We start from the raw sequence: 7,959 nt of genomic DNA, 5'->3' as shown, positions 1-7,959 counted from the left end.
TGAATATTCAGAGCTCTTCTTGATTATTCAGAGTAATTGGTTTATTGCAATGAATAGTTGGCTAAAGCAAAAAACTAAACACATATTTGGCGGATATTGAAAGGATGAATCTAAGGTCACAATGATAGATAATCAAATGGTTCAAAGCTAACCTACCTTCTTAGAAACTTTGAAAAATATTTCAACCTTTCAAATATTACAGTTAAGTTTACAGTGTAGTTGTACATTGTAAATGAGTTTAGTGGAATAATCATTTATTTCAACCAAAATGTTTCTATTTTCTGATTACTCAGTGTCTCTTGCCCTTAATCAGAGGAGGATGAAAATTGAAATCTGCCTGTCATTATCACTCACAGCAGATTACATTCAACTGGAGCACATCCAAAACCAAGTTTCATTTATTGAAATTCTGGCCAACAAATATTTCTCCAACTTGATTTACTGACCATAACTATGAAAATAATACGTATAATTTTTGCTGTGGTTCAACTGATTTATTATTAAATGTAGTAACAATGTACAAGGAAAAAACCTGATTCTATTCCATTCCTGATTGTTATTATTCTCTCTGGATTTCAGTGCTGCAGCCATACTGTGTAATTATGTGATTCCTGCTAATTGTATTTACCATGGCATTTTGTTTATAACTGCATGCTCCAGCACTGGTACAAATTTAGAAGTTTTAAGTTACTTATATATCGGGAACGTAATTTATTTCAAAATATGACTATTTTTATTGAAAGCGATGTCAGACATCAGATGTTTGGAAATCTAACAAAATATTCAAAACAAGGCATCATAAGCTTTGCATATTGCTTGCATATCTAATTGCATTTGCAACTGTAACATGAATCGCTGTAAGGAGTTTGTTTGCTTTATGGAGCTTGACTTGATGTACCAAGATCATCATGGAATCCTTTTGACTGTCAAAATGTCAAAGCGAAGGATTACAGGTGTTTTCACTTTTTATTTTCCCACATTTTCTAAAGGTAGGTGCCCCCTTCGAAGGAAATCCAGGCTGCAGTGCTGGAATTTAGTTGTTGACAATAACTGCCAGTTCGAAGACTGAAAAACAGAACAATTCTTTGAGATTGTCCCTTGATCATGTTAATATTGTTCGTGCATGTTGTAAATTTACTCCATGTTGGATGTCAAACAATCAGTTCATGAGCAGTTATTAGATGTGGTTTAGCCCCTAGGTCATACCCTTGATATGGTATCAGTTGCATAATATTGCTTGTATGTGTGATAGTTGTCTCCTACCACTGCAGTTTCTAGACATTGATCTCCATTTTATTGTACGAATTATGATAAATGCCTTGAAATATGATTGTGATAATTCGATTCCTTAGTCAACTTGTATGTGATATGTTCCAAGGATGAAATCAAAGTGGGTGGGCAACAAATTGTCTTTAGGATGACAGGAGCTAGAGTGTGTGCGATGAGTGTTTGTTGAATTCTGAAGCATTTGATAATGTGTGTATTAAGTTAGTTTCAGTTTATGCCACTTGTAGCATTGCCATGTTGTGTTCGAGGTCACTGGAATGTGGAGATCATGTCAGGTTAATCAATGTCAGAAACTGAGGATAGGTTTGAGGTACTATAGTTGAAGTACAGGTGGATTTTCCATAGTTTATTTTGACTTAATAAAGTTTGGGTGAGGACTAAGACAGTAGACTGTTGCCCTGATTTCCATTCTTTATACAGTGAATGAAATGAATGAACTAATTATATTTTATTTATAGTTTGTGATTCATTAATGAAATTTCTGACATTGTAGGTTTCAGTGGACCACATATGAATATTGTATTGAAAAGAAAAAAATCTTCCAGAAAATTGTTGTTAAAGCATAATAGAGTTGTCTCCCCTAGAAGGACACAACGGCCAGTGAGATTTTCCTTGCTGTAGTGAATTAACAGAACATGGTGTCTACATCCTAGGTTGTGTGTGAACAAAGACCTGATAATATTCTTCACATAGTTTCATCTTGTTTTATTCACAGTCTTAATTGGGTTAACACAAGATGTCTTTTTTTGGTCTTTGTTTTTGTTTATGTCTGAGAAATGTTTTTGCAACAGATCTGTTGTATCCATTCCGTGTAAGTTGAAGGATATCATTAGGTGTGATCTATAGCGAAGTGAGTTCATGAATGTGTCGTCTCCACTTGTGTAATGTAATCATTCTGGCTCATCATCTTTGCATTTATCATATTTATCTCTTTGTTCCCATACCTGACATAAATGAGAAGTGTATGCATAAGTGTAACAATGTGTAATATTGTAACTGCCATGGTCATGTTGTTCATGCTTGTATGAAGATAGCTATATGTTTTTGTAAAGAATGTGTATGTTAAGTTTGGGTTGTATAATAAGTTGTACAATATCATATACTGGACCATATGTCTTTGGTAGACTTTCCAGCACCGTGTAAACAGTATTTTCTCTACATCTAAGTCAGTATGTGCAGTATTCAGGTTAGCCTGTGTCATCCTAAGAGCTAGGCTTCACGTCAGTCCATCATGTGTCTTGTAGTGTATGTTTGCAGCATCATGTTTCTGTTTGGGAAAAAAATGTATACTTTTCTCTGATTGGTTGTTAATATTCTGTTGTTGGCAAGCTAACTGTCTGGACATCCTACACAGTAGTGTGTTTCTTACCCATGTGGTCAAACCCTTGGTAGTCGCATGCTAATCTTGTACGTCACATGAGTGTTATATTGCGCTGACCTGTGCAGAGATGCCAACCTCTACGATTTTATCGTAGTCGCTACAAATTTTAACTTCAAACTACGCCAATACTATTCCATTAGAAATCCTACAGAATTTGAATGAAATGCATTAAAATTCGGATATATAGACAAAAACATATACTTTCAACAATGAAATACATTTTCGGACTTCACGTACCTTCCAACCATCATATTTAATGACATATTTGAACTGGAATGATTGCAAGTAACAAATGTAATTTTAGCCAAGCTGATTTCAGTACCTTTGCGATTTGACACATTTAGTTCCTGCGGAAATAATTTAACCACGTAACCGTAGTATCGTTCATTTTTTTCTCAGAATCCATCATGATTTTGTTTATTTAGTAGCCTATGAATTTTATGGTCAAACTGCTAATTTTGAACATTGAAACTACTATTTGCAACACTTTGGGGTTGGCATCTCTGCCTGTGTCGTAACAACTTGACCTGAGATTCTAATGATTTGACTGGATAACTGATGACCTCTCAGTTATGTCATGATGTGATGGAACTACGTTTCCATTCATAACAAATGTGAATTCATCTATTCTACAACTTGTATGCATTGTGGGAATGTAAACATTGCAAATGTTGCCATGTTGTTTATTTGTGAGTCGAACTGAGAAATTATATCCTGCAAAAACATAAACTCAATGTTACCACCAGTGATGTTAGGCAAGTGAAGCAACTGCAGACCAAGAAACGGGTAGTTTACTGTTACCATGGGGACAGACATAGTGATGTCATTATAGTGTGATGTCATGCAATAAGTGTTCCACTGTACAACATTCTTCCGCAATCTTTCTAAATCCAGTTTCAATTTGAAACCATAAAATAACAAAAATATGCTATTTTGTCAGTTTAATGTATGTGAAACTTGGGTAATAAATAAAATACCACACTCGGTCTCATTACGTACAAATTATTCAAAACTCATGACCTTCCTATGGTTCTGACCTGGCATTTCCTTGGCCAGATACCATAGGAGGAACACTAATTTTCTGTAATTCATATGTAATGAGACCTAGTGTAGTATTCTCTATTTATTAACACAATGCTGCTGCATAGAAGTAAGAAATGAGTGTTAATAATGGCCAGATATTTCAGACTTTGTGTAAGGTGTGTGTTGGCATAAGATAGACAGTCTGTCTAGATAACACCATAAATATGATACATTTTCTTGAAGACTTGCATGAATATTGCTGATCTTACTTAGTAAGCGCTTGACTTAAAACAAATAAATATAACTTGTTTAATAAGTGATGGTTCCTGGGAATGGAAATTTAGTTATAATTGACTGTGGCACTTTTTATGAAGTTGTTTGTAAAAGCATAATCTTGCTACATTCTGTCGTAAGTTGTGATGTATCTCTTATCTAACCTGTAACAAGAGCATGCAACTATTGTATAGTACAAAACTTATGAAGCCAAGTTTCCCAGCCAACACACTATTCCTGAATAGATGTACAAAATACTTCAGCTGCTGGACACTGTCAGATATACTGATAGATGTATAAGATAGATATACTGTCAGTGTAGCATACCTATGTAAGCTTGGCATTGCAATGTTTTAAGCGGCTTTCAGCTCACATGCTGTTATTTTATAACTAAGAGCATGATCACAAGAGCCCAGCTTTCTGCAATGTTTGCTTCCAGTGAACAATGCTTGCATCTGCCATCAAGTAAATGCCATTCTTTCATGAGGTACATATCGGCATCTCACAAGATTGCCCTTCAAACACAAGGCCCTACCAAAGAGAAATATTGTGAGAAGATTCTGGGTAGAAACCTCCTAGTAGCCATATTTAGTTGTGAGTATAGTGAGAGATTGGATGGTTGGGACCAGGCTGATTGTGTCATTATATCTTGAACACAGAATTTTTGTTTGTGCTGTCGCTGTCAAGCATCGGTTGGTGTAGACCAGGCCCTGATTTCTTGAAACAAACTTAAGTCTGAGTTTTGACTAAAGTTAAAGTTTTGCTCAGTTCTGAGAAAATGCAGGAACATGCATTTTCCAGAATGAACGGAAATCAATATCAAACGCAAACTTTGTAGATAATCTGAGTTTGGTTGACAGATTTCTTTAGTTGTTTGGACTTTTTTATTTAAAAACATTTTTTATTTAAAAATTCAGCTGTTTTGAATTGTCAAACTCAGTTTGAGATTTGAGTGAAAACTTAAGTTTGTTTCGAGGAATCAGGGCCAGGCCCGATTTATATATATGACTAGTCTTGTTTGCTACAGAGTAATACAACATACACTTACTGTGTCACTTGCAGAACTGCATTTACAAAGGTTTAAGAGCTATTATCTCTCAGTAACTGAGGTCCTTGTACAATGTACTTATTGGGTTTAATACAGTATTTCATACCTGGAAATGGCGATGGGGTAGCCTAGTGGTTCAAGTGTTCGCCTGTCAAGCTGAAGATCAGGGTTTGATTACCCACATGGTGCAGTGTGTGAAACCCATTCTGGTGTCCCCTGCTGTGATATTGCTCGAATATTGCTAACTGTGGTGTAAAACCACACTCACTCATGTCTGGAAAGTGACTTTCATCGGGCAAATCCAGTTAAGCTTGCAACGCTCTTATGTTTTTCACGAGATTAATTGCTATGAATGTTACCAATCAATCTTGTCCAGTAATTATGCATTTCCTGTTTGTTTTGCACATATCAGAGTGAAAACACGCTCAGGCTATCACACAGAATTATATTGTTTTCTAAGTGTTGAAAAAAAGTATTTGAAATGATGCTGAAAAGTATTTCTGAAATTGCCAAATGTTGGTAAGATCCAAAGATGTTGGACTTCCATTTGTTGTGTTGTGACTGTCCTAGCAGGGGAACACTGAATACATTTGTTTAAATGTTTCATATGTTTTGTCGGGGATACCAGACATTCAGAGTTCAGGAAACATGAGTATTGTTTGTTTGTAACCATAGGGATCTTTGAATGCCACAGACCTGTTATGGAGTGAAGTATCTGATCTAACTAGATATGACTGGTAGTATCCCATGACAGCAGTAAGATGATATACGACAAGGTGCTTGTTGATTCACATATCTGCATGGTATCTTGTTTAATTGTCTCTGTCATAGTTGTGGGAACAAGATCAGCATGGGTGATCAGCATGGGTGTTTTGGGGGGTTACCCTGAAGACTCATTAAAGTATCACCATCTGGATGTCAGCCAAGTTATCCAGCTGGGTCTTTAGAAAATTAAAATTTTGCCTCTTAATTAAAATTTTGCAAATTCTCAGAAACAGGTTTGAATTGTTCTGAAATCAGCTCACAGTTTCAAGAGATTATGTCAGACCTTTTTCTACTTAGAAACCAAGGGATGTAGTGGTGTTGGCATTAAGAAACTTGATGATCTCATTGCAACAATAAAGCCAAGAAACCAATTATATTTTGATTAAGTCAGATAATAAATTCATAATTATTTAAGAATGCATGTCTCAAGCTTTGCTATAAAACATTTCTTGAAAGGTATCCCTTTAGTTGAAAAGTCTGTCATGAATACTAGCTGAGAAACTGTGTGACTGTTTCATCCATCATGGTTTAATTCATTGTGTAATACAAGTGGTGATGTCCCAAGGGGTATTGTCTGGCAACACCTTTTCATGTAACCCTCAAACAAAACCTTTGTTTTAGGCCTGTGTTATGATGTTTCTACTTGTTGCCTTGATCCTGTTTCCCAGCACTCATGTTTGAAGGTTTCACAAAAGTGGTAATATAGGTAAACATCTGAGACCTGCGTCACTTCAGACTTTCCATCTACAGCAAGCCAAGCGGCCATGTTGTAACTGGAATACTGGTCAAAGTGGTGTTAAACCCACTCATTCTTTACTAGTCTGTATGTGGTACTGCTTCATCTGCAGCTTTAAGTATGTCACGTATTATAGATCTCACAATAATGAATGAATTGATCACTCTTGAATGTTAATTCAAGTTTGTTTTCAACATTGATGGGTCACAACTATGTTCCATAGTTGTAGAAATATGGTTTTGATTTAAGTTTGGGGTGTAGTCTTGCCTATGTTGACAGAATTTGTCGTCTCACTCTAATTTTGATCAAAGAAAGAGGTATTTTCTTTAGTTTCAGAAACTTTGGGAAACTCAGGTAGAGAATACTCTGATTTGTCACAAGAAATTTATCATTGATCAATTATTTGGTTCAGAGAAAATTGTTTCATTGTACCGCCTACACACAGCTGAACGTCCTTTACTACGATTTTGTTCAGTGACTTTATGAGAAGTTAGGATATTAGATTCATTGCAAGTTCTGGAGCAAAAATACCATTACAATATTCTAGGATCTGTTTTGGAAATGTATCTTTCTCCACACCTCCAAAAATGTCAGCTTTGCAGGATTTTTACCTGTCTTGCTTCAAGTATCAAGCTGTAATGATAATCTCATATTTGGATCATCGGCTAATTTATTTTCAGTCATGCACAATGTCTTTGAAACTAGTTTTCTCCACATATTAGCACTGTCTGAGACCACCTTTTGTCTCTTCTCTATTCACAAATACAGGATGTGTCCATTAAATGCATGTTTAAAATTTTAACTGGGAATGTTTTGAGTTATGTGACAACATTTTGGATATTTGTTTTGACAGAAAGGTTGTATATTTGTGCAACATTTCTGGTCTGCATCAGTGTTGAATTGAGGGAATTTATGTACACCCCTGTTACTACTGACAGTTTCAAAAGTGACAGATCTTGTCTTGTGGCTTGTTCAGCTTTGTTGTGTTCTCAATGGACACTTGTTAATGCTAATCTATGTACAGCAGATACTAGCTATTGATTTAGTTATGGAAATATTAAAAAATATCAAATGCTGAAATAAATATGTCAAACTATTCGTATCTTTGTTTTGTATTGTCTTTTTAAAGATGGTTGCAAGGGGACAGTTTGCTGCAACAACAGTTGGATGGTTAAAACTAGACCCCAGACTTTTAAAGCTCTCTCAGAGCTAAGATAGTCGTAAGTCAGGTTTTGTGTATGGCACTTACATCTATATTAGCTGTAAGAGAACTTAGAAAATTAGGCCAGGCTGATTCATACCTTGAACTTGTTATTGTCGTTTGTCCCGTCAATAACTGTCTGGTATGGGTCAGACTCAATATAGCTGGAATCTGGCTGACTGCAGAGTAATACAATATTCATTCTCAGTCACTTGCAGGACTGTTTTTTTTATAATTGTTTAAGA

This window comes from Haliotis asinina, chromosome 8 (genome assembly GCF_037392515.1).
Source record: "Haliotis asinina isolate JCU_RB_2024 chromosome 8, JCU_Hal_asi_v2, whole genome shotgun sequence".
Classification (NCBI taxonomy): domain Eukaryota; kingdom Metazoa; phylum Mollusca; class Gastropoda; order Lepetellida; family Haliotidae; genus Haliotis; species Haliotis asinina.
This window is presented reverse-complemented; position numbering follows the sequence as displayed.